We start from the raw sequence: 13,037 nt of genomic DNA on the forward strand, positions 1-13,037 counted from the left end.
ATTTCTTCTGATAAAAAGCGGTGATGCGTTGGCACAGGCTGCCCAGGCGGTGGTGGAGTCACTGTCCCTGGAGCTGTTCAGAGCCGTGGGGATGTGGCACTGAGGGACGTGGGCAGTGGGAATGGGGGCAGGGGTTGGGATTGGGGATCTTAGAGGTCTTCTCCAACTGTAATGGTTCTGTGATTCTATGACCCAATGAGCGGCCAAGCCCGGTTCTAAGCTTCTCCTGTAACCGGATTAAACCTTTATCCCGATTCCCGCACTGCACCCACACAGTACAGAGAGGTGAATTACCGACGTGGCACCCCCATGGCTCTGCTCTACAACGGGACAACTCCATCTCCCCTTTGTGGCTGTGCCACTGCAGCACGCCAGGGTATTTCTTCATCTCCGAGAAACGTTGCCTAAACCAGACGCAGGGCTGCCCACACGGAGCGGCCCCAGCTCCCACCTCGCCCCTGTGAGGAGCAGGGCGGAGGAGCCGAGACCCGCCGGGCACCGAGGCCGCCGCGGGACGCAGCCACCAGCGCGGCGCCGCCCGGCTGCGGCACAGCCCGCACCGCTCCGGGGCCGCTCGCCCGGACCGCCCCCGCCCGGGGACGGGGCGGAGGGACAGGGGCCGCCCCGGGGCGGGGCGGAGCGGAGCGGGAGGCCCCGTGCCGCCGCCCGCCTAAGCCGGCTTTTCGGCGGGAGCCTCTACTCCAGAGTGCGCGGTAGCGTGGGCCGGCCGCGGGCCCCATGTGGTGCCGACATCACTGACATGGCGGAATCCCCACCAAGCCCTCCTGGCACCCGCTCCAGCTAGCTGGGACTCTCCGCCGGCCGCCGCGCCCGGCCCGGCTCGCACAGCCCTCCGCAGGTGAGCACGGCGCTGCCCGGGCCGGAGCCGGGCGGGGTGCCCCGTTCTAGGCTCGCAGCCCCGGGCGCCGCACCGCCCGCCCGTCCGTCCCGGCTCTTTTGTTCCTCGTGGGGCGGCGGCCGCTGCCGTCGGGGAAAGTTTCTCCCGCTCGGTGGTGGGGCGGGAGAAGGGAGGAGGGGAGAAGTTTCGCCGGGCTCTGTGCGTGGGGCGGTGCGGAGGGGCACGGCGCAGCCCGGGGCGGCTGTCAGCGCCTCCGCACGGAGCGGGGAGCGGACGGAACGTCGGCGCCGGGCTGGGCTGCGAGCGGGGCGAAGCGGCGTCCCCCGCGCCGGCCGGGCCTGGAGCCGGGAAGCGGCGGAACGCGGCGCTGGGATCCCAGCGGGGAAAGGCGGCGGGAGAGCCGAGCAGCTCCTCCCGAGCCCGTCTGCCCTTGGCTGAGCAGCTTGGGGAGGGAAGGTCCTGGAAACGTGGTGCGTTGCTCGCCAGACACCTCTGTAAATGGCATGGTACCAGCAGACGGGAGGGGTAAAAAGAGAAGAAGTCTTTGAAAAGCTGAACTTAAGCTGAGACGCGTCTGCAGCCCTCCCTGTGCCTCCCCCCGTCCCAGTTCTCAGAAATGTGCTGTTTGAATAAGGCTTTGGCTGAGGCGGTGCGGTTGGGGCTCGGTGTAACGAAGCATTTATCCCATCGCTATTTGTAGCAGAAAGGCGGGAGCTGCCGCTCTCCACATTAGTAACGTTGTATTTCGCTTGCGTTTCTTTGCCTCCTTCCTTAAAGTTCCCTTTCACAGAGGGGGAAACTGAGAAGTGGAAAAGTCCAAGTTTCTTGTTCAGCGAGTGTTGTTTTTCTTTTTCCCTCTGTAGCTTGGTGCTGGGCTGCACAGAGCAGCACTCAGGTACGCCCATGCCCATGGCCACGCTGGCTCTGACCGTGTACCCTGCAGAGCCCAGGGCTCCTGTGTACGCATCTTCAAGGTGCCAAACCAGTCTGACCTGAGCTTAGTGGTGTGCTGGGTGGTGGGATTTCAGACTGGCATGCTGTTTTATGTCCAGAATGTGATGTCTCAGCCTTTCTTACGTGCTGCCCTGGCTGATGGAGAGCTGCTGGGGTGTGGTGTGTGCTTGTGGGAATGCTCCCAGGAACCCCAACCTCCTCCCCTGCGGGACAGCACCTTGCTTGTGGTCTCTCCCCTCTGCCACCTGTGCCTTTTTCTTGGCAGTATGAGAATATGCAACCGGTGGTACCAATAAGAAATGATTCTTGGCTGTGTTCCCGGGGTCACGCAGGGTCTCACACAGGAATGGGCTGTTAGTGCTGTTCTCCTAATCTTCAGTGCTCTGTGGTTCTCTCTCATTAGTTTGAAGGGAGCTGTGCTTTGTAGTTGTATTGGGACCCTGCTGGGACAGCAATGCCAGCTTCCCCAGAGGTGCCTGAAGTTGTTCTTCCCAGTTCAGTATCCATCCCTGAGCAAGTTTATGCTCATAATGTAGTGCAAGAACAAGACTGTGGAAGGCGATATGTATCACAATCTTTGTGAGCTGTTGGGACCCATCCAGTTGGGGTTTGAGATCACCGCTGGGACAGCAGTGAGACGTTTTTTCACATTGTTGGCCTACACCTGGCTGAAGTCTATGAAGGGCCCAGTAAGGGCGGTGAAATGCTGGCGCAGGTTGCTCAGAGATGTGATGGGTGCCTGATCCATGGAGATGCCCGTGGTCAGGCTGGACGGGGCTCTGAGCACCTGATGGAGCTGTGGGTGCCCCTGTTCTTTGCAGGGGGGTTGGATCAGGTGGCCATTAAAGGTCCCTTCCAACTCAAACAATTCTGTGATTCTAAGACAGTTAGCATCCAAACAAGCTGATGTTCTCTATAGCTGAAAAGCATGAAGCTGCAGTCTGGTGGATGCTAGTGCAGAAGCAAAGTTTGTGTGTGTAGAATGAGGATCTTAAATCTCACAAAGCAGCTGTTATTACCTGAAAGCCTCAGAACCAGAATACAGCTAATACAGCGAATTATGTTCTACAGCGCTGTTCTCGGTGCAGCTGGCCACTGCTCTGGGAGGAGCAGACATGGGGATTGCTGGCATGCAGTGGGAGTGCGAGGACTGGCAGTTGGGCTGCTCTGGGAGCAGTCCCAGCCTCTGCACCAGGAATGCCGTGCTAGCAGGCAGCGAGTCTGGAAGGCAGTGTCCTAATGCATCGGAACGCTTTTGTGGAACGTGCTGCCAGTTATTGAAGGCTATTCTAAACAAATGTGACTTCGGTGCCCAGCAAATAAAATAAATAGCGGAGGCGGCCAACAAACCTGCGTGTAAATCTCAGCTGTGCAAAAGAGCAGCGAGGCAGAGTTCTGCAAACCAGCTGCAGAGCTGCCTTGTGCATAGGTGATCTGTTCTGCGCTGCTGAACAGCAGCGGTGGGGAATCCTTTAGGGACGAGAATATCAAAAGTAACGTTGTTTATGGCCAAGGTTTAGTGTCGCTGTGTGATCCGTCCCTGGAGATGGAAGGTATGTGGGAAGAGGGAAGTTCTTCAAACAACACAGTGGAAATAGGAGACGATGGGTACACAACGGTAACAGGCCATCTACAGGCAGGAATGCTGGGCGGTGGAAAACAGATAACTCCTCAAACATTTGCCAGTTGGGATGGGAAGATTACATTTTCACCAGTTTATTCTGAGCACCTCTCTGCGGAATAAATGTGGACGCCCCTCTTTTATTGCGGAGCTGACTGCCAAAAAAAAAAAAAAAAAAAAAGAAAGGCACGAACTAATTAAACCTGATTTATTGTGCAATCTGAAGCAGCGCTGGAGAGATTGGTTGCCTTGCAGAAATTCTGCTGCACATGTGAAATCTGTGCCGTGCTTTGGGTGAGAAACTACGGAGCTGCTGAGCGAGTGCAGGAGAAAAGTGCCGTGTCTGCTAAAGTCCGCTCCGAGCGGGAGCGTTCCCCAGAGGTGCCAGCTACCACGGCTCTGGGTGTTGTGGAAGGATGGATTGCTTTTGTAGCGAGAAAAAGCTCGGAGGTTAAAACATCCTGCTTCTCAAGTGGATCTGAGGCATCCTTTATTTACCAGCAAATTCTGTTGTTTATCAATGGATAACAGGCAACTCCTGTATCAACCCTACGAGGACCACATGCTGTTTGTGTTTCTGGAGGTGACATGCTGGAAGTTACCACTTGGGCGCTCTGCTTGCTGAATGGAAGCTATTTATAGTGTTCTCTTTTGTATGTAATGCGAATCTAAAAGTGATTTCAAATTAAGATGGTGTTCGTTTTTATTTAAGAGAACAAACATTGCGGCTCATGCTGGTATGTGCCTTTGCATCTGGCATCTGCTTCGTAGTGCTGTGCAAGCGACCAGAATGGATTTGAGTGAAGTTACAGTCACTGTTGTTAGTTTGTTGCTTGTGTTAGGTTGATGTTATCTGAAATCACACCTTCTGTGGGACTGCAGGTGCCAGGTGTGCTTGGTTGCTCGGTGCTGACTTAGTGTATCACTATTCTGTGGTTGAAATGCACATTCCTCGAGTGCTTCCTATGTAACTCCTGGAACTGTGACTATGGACATTTCTATTATTAGCTCCTTGCAAAGGACTCTTAGAATAGTATGCGTGCGTATGTATATATTTAAACATGCACTCCATGCCTCCAGAAATGCTTCATGTGGAATGTTTTGAAAAGAGAGCAAAGAAATCACTCTCAAAAGGCTGTTAATAGAAACTTCAGTGAGCAACGATTTGAGATGACCCTCACCCCCCTCAGAGATCCTTGGAATGCTGGGGACAGCTTTCCTCATGCTGTTCATCAAAGCTAGCAAAGTGCTGAGCACATCCTGCTCACTCTGTAGCTGGTTCTCTGGGCCTCAGCGTGGCTGTTCTGGTTTTCCACGGTAGCTCCCTGTTTGTCCACTATTGAAATGTGAATGTTCTGTGCTGCAGCCTAAATCTCCATGGTATCTTTTGCCCCGTGTTTTTCTGTGTGATTCTTTAATCCGACCTAACACAATCGGGTATGCATTTTTCTGGAAGCTTGGTACCAGAAGCAGCCTGTGAAGAGAGTTCTCTTGTTGTCTTTCAGGATCACCTTGGCATTTCTTTTTCAGTGTAAGGCTAGTTAGCTGCCAGAATCTATTTCACTTTGTAAGTAACATTGATTGTGGAAGCGCATGCCTATCCAACAGCAATTCGTATCACACAAGTGACCTTATGCTCGCTGACACTCATGCTGGTGGTTATTAAGTATCAGGCGTTGCTCTTTGCTTGCTGTTTATTTATCGATGTGGAATAATGCAGCAGAGGAAAAAAAAGAGGCTAGCATTTGTGGATAGTGAGAGCATTTAATAGGTTTCCTTCTGGTGAGCCTGCGGTCGCGTAATGTCATCTTACAGAAGAATTGCTTTTGATGTCCTGATACAAGCAGCTGAATGGTGAGCAAAAGCATCACCTTGTTAGAATACATTAATTTTATTATATAATATTTTTTTTAAAGATTTGGATACTGACCCTTTCGAGACCTAGGAAATCCTTCTGCTCTCCTTTCGTGATGTACTCCTCTGAGCTCCTGCTGTTAATAACCTGAGGCTGGACTGCCAAGCACTGCAGCTTGGGGAAACAGACCTCGCAGGGCCCTGCATCCATCTGTGGGAGTTGGTGGAAGTTCTCTTCCGGAGATATCCTCACTGAGACAATATTCATCCTCTCCCCACTGGATGTGCCTGGGCTCATTTATGCAGCCCAAATACTAGCAGCTCTTAGGGTATTGTTTGTTAGCCCATTTTAACATGTTAAGTGTATTGCCATCACCCAAATAACTGTTGTTGGGGTCCATACTTGCCATAGTGGCTCTTCTGGGCTCTTCCAAAGACGTAACTTTGCCAGATGGCACTGGGAACAGCAGCATAGCGTGGTGTTTTTCTCAGCACAGTGCTGACTTTTGCCTGGGCCATCCTTTTTGACTTTCCTGCAACACTTTGCCTTCTTGAAAGCATGGTTAATTTTCTGTTAGTTAGTTTCTATAATTGTGTTTTAAATATTGAAGCATTTACACATGAATGGGCATTGCTAAATGGAGCAAATGACACGAGCTGGGTAACTGTATTATTGCTTTACAGGTCAAAACAAACCCTTGTGAACAAAGATGCACAAACGCTTTGTCTCTAAAGCAGTACAGCTAATGCCAAGGGAAGGAAAAAAAGCTACTTCTGTGACAAGATAAGGCAAATCAGAATATACCTTCTAGCTGACATCTAAAGGACCAAATCTAAATGATGTCTTATTTCACCTTCTGGTTAACATCAGCTGTTGTTGAGGCGCTAGTGCCCTCTGCCCAGAAGTCATAACCATCCCCTGGGGTTACCCACAGGGACGCAGGTGCTGCTGCATTATTCTCATGCAGTGCTGTACCCTGCCGAGCTGTTGTTCCACTGCTACAGAGATAAACCAGCACAACAGGGCAGCAGCTTAGGGCTCGTGGAGGTTTTTGCTGCTCTGTGATGCGTTCCAGCTCTGCTTTGTGGTGGTCCAGGGCTGCGCACTGACTGCATTTGGTTTGGGACACGTGGGCTCCGGTATCGATAGTTGACCGTAAGTGATAAAGAGGGAACTTGATGGCTAAGGAGGGGAAAAAGTCAGATGCTGTGGTTTTCAACAGAACAGAATTTGATGTAATGTTGGACAGAAGTGCTCTGAGTTGTTAAGGGTGCTCGTGTTTACATAAAGTCACCCTTAATGCTTCTTGTGTGTCAACTTGTAGCAAAATCAACTTTGATTCTGCTTTGCACGTATTTATTTTCGCTGCTCCGACGGATCTGTGTAATTGCTCATTGTTTGCTGCTGCTTCTAATGATTGCACAAAAGGTAGACATCCTCTCTGACTTTCAGAGCATGAGTTTGTTCCTCATTTGAAGCCCATCTATGAGTGGCTATCTGCACCCCAGCTGCTGGAGTTCCTGCTGTGGAGAGGAGCGGTCTCTCTGCCTAGTTCAATTTTCTCCTATCTGCGGGGTTTCATGCGCACAGTGCCTGATCTGCGGCCCTTCCTCTTTTGGTTAACAGAGCTGCACGTTCGTGTCCAGATCTCCAGTCCCCTGCCCAGTGGCTGTAGGAAACGGTTACAGGAGTGACTGCCAGGACCTTTAGTTTGTAGCTCAGCAGCCACCTCTCGCTTCTGGATACAGCGCAGGAGCCAAGGCCTTGGGATGCTTGTGCGACCGCAGTCTCTGCAGCTCACAGGATGGCGACGTTTTGATTTGTACGCCTCTGAATGGGGTGCTTCAGTGGATGTGTGAGAGCTGCTGTGTTACTGGAAAGGCAATATTTGTACATAACCCAGCACTGAAGTTAGACATCAACAGTTTCGCTTCCTTTTGGCATTTCTTGGTCACGCAGTCACGCAGGATGATACACTCCAAAAAGTTGCTTTCAAGCGTTTTTCAGTTTCTCGGTCCTTCCAGGCTGTTGGACTGCTGTCTCCGCAAGCAGATCTCAGCCCTGTCACCTCTCTCTTTGTAACTCATCTGCCTGTTCCCTGTTTCCTTCCTTGCATGTTTGCATTGCGTACCTTTGTCTTGGTGTATCCTTGATGAGTTGCTGGGGGTGGTGCAGGGGTACAAAAGTAGGTGAGTGGACAGTTCTGATATTCCCTGAAACTTGAAAAGAGGCAACAAGAGCAGTGAGATCTGTGTTTCGCAAGTGGAACTTTAAATGTTTAACAACTAAAATGTCTGAATTTGTATTTTCTGGAAGAAAATGAAATGTGGAGAAAGAGGAAAAAAAAAATATGAAATAAAGTCGTGAACAGATGTGCAACTCCAAAGCAGAAGTATTTTCTGTGATATGGGAAGGAAATCCAATCTGGGTCACCTGCAATGCCAGGAGAGGCTGCACAAACAACAAATGACTTATGCTTGCACCAGTACTCTGGGAGAAGAAAGATCAGCAAGTAGCGAAGGCATTATCTAGCTAATTGCTTGGTAGCTGCTCTGAAATTGCTGTAATACTGGCCTTTGGTGTTCCCTTTCTCAGCAGAAAAGCTTTTGCCTGTGAGTAGTTAATGCTTCTTGGGTGAGGAGCAGGCAGCGAGTCTGGATGCAGATCTCATCCCAGCATTCTCCCGCAGCTCCTGATGCTGCTTTCAGTGACCAAACCGAGTTTTTGCTTTTGTCGTTGTCGTTCCAAATAGTCAGGTTTTACACTGAATGAGACAGTGTTAATAATAAATGTAATGACTGTATGATGCGCTTTCATTTATGAGCTCCTCGGGGAAAAATGTTTTAATTGTCTTTATGTTAACGCGGATAAATTGGGAGCTTGTTTCCAGCCATCAGAGCTGGACTTGAAACAAAAGCCCAGCAAACTCCCAGATGGTGGCAGGTCTGGCTGTGAGCCACTGCTGGGCACAGCTCAGCCTCTGTCACCAGCACACGGCTCTGGTGGATGTCACCATCTTCGGTGTCCCCTGTACTGGGGAAGGGGTCAGGGGTGGTACCCACTGACCTCAGGCTCAGAGCTGTGGCTGAACCCCCTGCCTGCTCCCCGGGGCTGTGATGTGACACGGGGTGGGTGGCGGTGTACGGCATCACCTTAATGGCAGCTGGATGTGCACAGCTGGATGCACCCGGCCGGGTGGCCTGGTTCCTGCGGTCCCACCCATGCTCAGCATCTCCTGGTTTAGGAAGGTCTGAATGGAAAAGTCAATAGTGTAAAGTTCTAGTTGCTGACGTGGACCACCAAACAGATGCTGTGAACTGATTATTTTAATTAATGTTACTGACCAGGACAGGCTGTCAATTCAATTAGCCAACCGTTAATTAAGCATGGGTGAATAACCCATGTGATGGTTGCTTTGCTCCCGGCAGAGACCAGAGCACCTAGCAGATGAATTTTATTACCCCATCTTACAGCCAGGGAAACACAGCAGGGAGGTGGCCCCACTGGGGATGCAGTTGGTGCAGGCTTGCTCTGGCCGAGGCCCTGCTAGAAGTCTTCCCCTGGCTGGTCCCATCTACACCTGTGCTTTTAGCAGTGCTGCACAACGCTTAAGTCAGAAGCTGGCTGAGGAATAGTCATGTGTTGATGCAGTTATCTCTACCCACCCAACGTGTAATCTCGTCAGAGAGTGCACTTGGATTTGTTTGACAGGATCTGTTTCATTAGAACAGCATCATTGATTGCGTCCGCATCTTTGAATTCCTTATCAGTGGGATCCCCCATTGCCCTTGGGTTGCTTTCTCTGAAAGTTATGCCCCCTAATGGCACACAGCCATCCTGCTCCCACCAGCTAGTGCGGTGGCATCAGATCTGCAGAGAGCTGCATCTGGCCTTCATTGCAAGATGCTGGGGCTGACATGCTCATGGAGGTGATTCACCCATCTGATACAAGCATGTGGCTTGCCTCCTTTCAACTACAGAGTGGTAAAATGTAGTAAATTCTTTTTAATCCAGTGTCGTAAGCTGTATTTTCTTTTCTTTCTTTCTTTTTTTTTTTTTTACAGTTGGGTTATACCACTAGATTTCAATCCTTCCTAATTTATTCAGGAAAAAAAGAATTTGCTCTTTTTGTCCTACGTGTGATGAAGAACTCTCCCAGCTTGCCTTGACTCCAGGCAGCTTGGTCTCACACTGGCTTTCTGTAGCTGTAGTTTGTTTTGATCACTGCCTGTTCTCCTTTCCCCCTTCCCCCTGAGTTCTGCACAGAAGCAGCACCCTTCTGCTGACCACAGAGTTCCTGCGGTCTATATTAGTGCTATACTGATTTAAAGAACAATTTGACTACTACTTTATTTTTTTTTTTTACTTAAATAACTCGGTCTCCTCCCCTTTAGGGGAGTTATCTTAATTTCTTTGTACTCTGAAACTCTTGGCTTTTTGTTTTCCATATTTGATGAGGAGAGCTTTTATATCCCCTGCATCATCCAGCAGTGGTCATCAAAACACAAGTTGTAGCTGTGTGTGGTGAGGGCATCTCCTGGTTGGTCACTGTTAAAATGTGGTGTTTAATGATGACTTAAAGGCAGAACTTCAGCTGGATGAGAAGATGTTCTGTAGATAAAGGTTGGTCGTTGTTTGTTAATGAATGTCTGTCTTTTGTCAGGGATAATTACTGTAGCTTCCTAGGAGATAAACAAGAGTTCAAGCAGAAAACAGCTGAGCTTCAACATGCTTCGAGAGACGGATAGTGGATGTGAAGTGATTGTCCTTGGGTGTGTGACTCCTGTGCTCACAGCTCCCATGCTACAGAAGAGGAACGGCACGCTTTGGAGCTCAGGCACAGCTCCATCACTGAAATACCAAGCTAGGCATAAATAACGGGAAGGGATGTGGAATAGATCTGTTTGTGTGCTGGGCTGCAGGTGATGTGCAGTACTGTTGGAATTCCCAACAGCGTTGCCTTTGAGATACATCCTTGTTAGAAGCCAGAGCTGGCCATGCTCTGAGCAGTAGGCTTTCTCATGCATGAGGATGGATTGAATGACCTAAATGTCGGCATGAGGGAGCCCTGGGACCCTGGATGTTGGGATGGGAAGGGCTATACAATGCAGAAAGAATTCCAAGTATCTTTGTGCTTAATTCTGTTCTGTAGCATACTGCTAATATGGCTTGATGGGAGTGTGCGTATTTACTGCAGCTTAAGGTTTCTTAATTGTTTCTATATATGGCTCTCTAAATTCTTCCCCATTTCTTGAATTGCAAATAATTGGACTTAAGACAAAACAAGCTCATTCTTTCAAACCTCTCTTATTTTCATGAAGCCACCATTCATGCCTTGACAAATACTCCAACACAGAATGTACTTTACTCCTAATGAAAATGAGCCCTGATCTCATCAGATTCAATTACGTTTACACTCCCCTGTACAAGGGCTGAGTTCTACCGTGCTTGGTATTTTATACTGAAACTGTTTTGTTGTTTTTTTTTTTCCCCCTAACAATTGGTTTGCTTTTGTAAGGAGAAATATGTCTGGGTGAAATTTGCATGTGGTACAGCAAGACACACTGCTGCTGTTTCCAGGACACATGGAAGGATTTTGAATGCTACGCTTCTGTTACTGAAGCAGTGATGATTATTTATACAATTAATTAAAAAAAAAAAAAAAAGTCCAAAACCAACTTGCCGGAAATTGACATTGGAAGCATCCATTATGTTTGCCATTTAGATCCTGTGAAACTGAATTTGGAAGAATGTCTGAGGGGACTTTGTGTTCTGAGCTCTGAAATGCTCCGATACCTTTTCTCTTTCTCTGCCCTTCCTGCTGCTGCTTATCTTCAGGAGTGATTTTTCAGGCTGTGATAAAAGTAAGAGCTTGGCAAGCATGGGGGGTAGCCTTTTCTCTGATGCAAATAGGTAGGGCTTCATTGTTTTCAGGATATCTGTTCCTAAAATTGTGATATTTTTAAGCTGTTAAAATGCCATTGTCGGTACTCTGATAATCTTCCATGGCTTCCATTTAGATTGCACATTCATGATTGATGATGTCAGACAGATCAGTTCTTATCTTGAGCTATTCTAGAGCATTACTTGGCTATTTTAGCTAAACACTTGGCTGCAGTTGAGGACTTTTATTAAAGAGAGCATCATGTGGTATTCTCTTCCCTCATTCCCTCCCCCCCTGCCCCCCATTCTACCCAAATGTAAAGCACCGAGGCTCAGGTGGTGGTGCTAGTTTTGCAGGAGGTTCTGCTTACATTGGTTGAATTCCCTGTGGGTATTCTCATATTTGTGCCTAAAAATGAACTTTGTTGGGTGCCTGCCACATGCTGTTTTCCAATAGAGGAAGAAAAATCAGTTTCTGATCTCTGTGGAAGTGAAGGAAACGTATACGACAAGGGTGAAATTCCCCCAGCCCACAGAGCTGGAGAATCATTCGATAGACAAAGAATGCAATGATGGGGATGGAGATTTTTGAAGAAAGTTTCCCCTGAAGAATTAATACCTGTCAACACTGGCTTTTCGGTAGGCTTCATGATCATGCCTGGAAGCTGAGATGCTGCTTTGAGAGTAAAAGCTGAAGATGCAGGGGAGTATCCAATTGATGTGAGTACTGAAGGGAAACTGAAACAAGAACTCTTTTGTTGATGTGATCTCTTCAGATGAATTTTATTGCATGAAATAGGTAGCGCGGAGGAGGCCTTGAGCCTTAGGAATTTGTGTAGTTGATTCAGTGGATCTAGGATCTCTTCTAAAGCTGCTGTTTGTTGATCAGGCATGGGTTCTTCAGTGAACTGTAATGATCTTATGGGACTTCACCAGCAAGATCTTAACAGTTGTGTTAGTTTTCTTATATAACTGGAAAGAAACCTTTTTTTCTCTAGTATTACTCAGCAGTGGGGTTTAACTGGATTGTTTTGATTGAAATAGGAAGTAACGTGTTTTTACGGGCCTGCGTTGTGTTGTACACTTGAGCTGATAGGCTGTAATTAGGCACTTCATTTTGTTTCCATTTGACATCTTTTAACTAATTAGTAGCACGGATCGCTTTCTTTTGCATCACTTTATTTTCAGTTGATTAAGTGCACTTACTTAGCTCCTCTAAGGGTACAAAATTAGGAGTGTGCTAATTGCGCAATGGTTTTGGCACGTGCAGATTGCCTTGGTGTCACTTAAGGACAAGACTTCTGCTGGCAGTATGGGCGCTGCTCCCTCCGTGTGCCCATGGGCAGGTGTGTCAGCTCTTCCTCTCCTGCTGTCTAGTCAGAGCTTGCTGGCCGTGGCTGAAAGAAGCTCTTGCCCCTGGGGATGGATCGCTTTCAGCTTCTAAATGTTCAGGCAGACTCCTTTGGTGACTGTGGGTGGTTGGTGGTGGAGGCACTGAAGGGATCTCAAAGAGGTGGTGCCTGGAGTCTAGTATACCTCATCCAGGAGCTGTCCTGAGGTGAGTGGGCAACGCTGATGGGCTCTGTTGCTGATTTTGGCAAATTGTGCTTGCGAGACATTGGGCGTCAGAGAAATAATGCTAGAGCTGTGACATACTTGAGTACGGCGTTTGGAAGTAGGCTTCTCCGTAGACATTGGGTGCTCTGGAATAAATGAGGCTTTATCACAAAGTGCTTACTCTGCTTTGTGAGCAGATTGAGGTGTAATTTGTTTGGATTTGAACATCAGTAATTGATGTGAGGCGCTGAGTGGGATCCAACTTGTGCCTAGTAGCAGGGCAAAGCCAACAGAGTTGAGAATTGAAA

General features: G+C 48.7%; 1 protein-coding gene across 1 annotated transcript in view; it reads left to right on the top strand.

Annotated features, from left to right (window-relative positions):
- Nucleotides 643–13,037, top strand: part of FNDC3B (fibronectin type III domain containing 3B) — a 153,261-nt gene continuing 140,866 nt past the window's right edge. The window contains exon 1 of the mRNA XM_021397061.1: nt 643–859. The gene's annotated coding sequence lies outside the window, so the exon portion shown is untranslated. The remainder of the gene's footprint in view (nt 860–13,037) is intronic.

This window comes from Numida meleagris, chromosome 4 (assembly GCF_002078875.1).
Source record: "Numida meleagris isolate 19003 breed g44 Domestic line chromosome 4, NumMel1.0, whole genome shotgun sequence".
NCBI lineage: Eukaryota > Metazoa > Chordata > Aves > Galliformes > Numididae > Numida > Numida meleagris.